The sequence below is a fragment of the Sinocyclocheilus anshuiensis genome, unplaced genomic scaffold, assembly GCF_001515605.1.
Source record: "Sinocyclocheilus anshuiensis isolate Anshui unplaced genomic scaffold, SAMN03320099.WGS_v1.1 scaffold279, whole genome shotgun sequence".
Lineage (NCBI taxonomy): Eukaryota > Metazoa > Chordata > Actinopteri > Cypriniformes > Cyprinidae > Sinocyclocheilus > Sinocyclocheilus anshuiensis.
In genome coordinates, this window is record NW_015549591.1 from 623,884 (window position 1) to 624,144 (window position 261).

Below are 261 nucleotides of genomic sequence, written 5' to 3' on the forward strand. Positions count from 1 at the left end.
AAACGCAGCCTAATTTTCATTTTTGGGTGAACTAACCCTTTAAACTAGCTAACACCAGCCAACAAGCTTAGGCTGGTTTTAGCTGGGTTTTTTTTCAGCAGGGATATAAACAAAACATTTGTAAACGTAGCGGACTGACACATCAAAGGGTTACACTGTGAGGTTGTTTTCTAGGAACATATCAACGCACATACAGTGGGTACGGAAAGTATTCAGACCCCCTTAAATTTTTCACTCTTTGTTATATTGCAGCCATTTGCT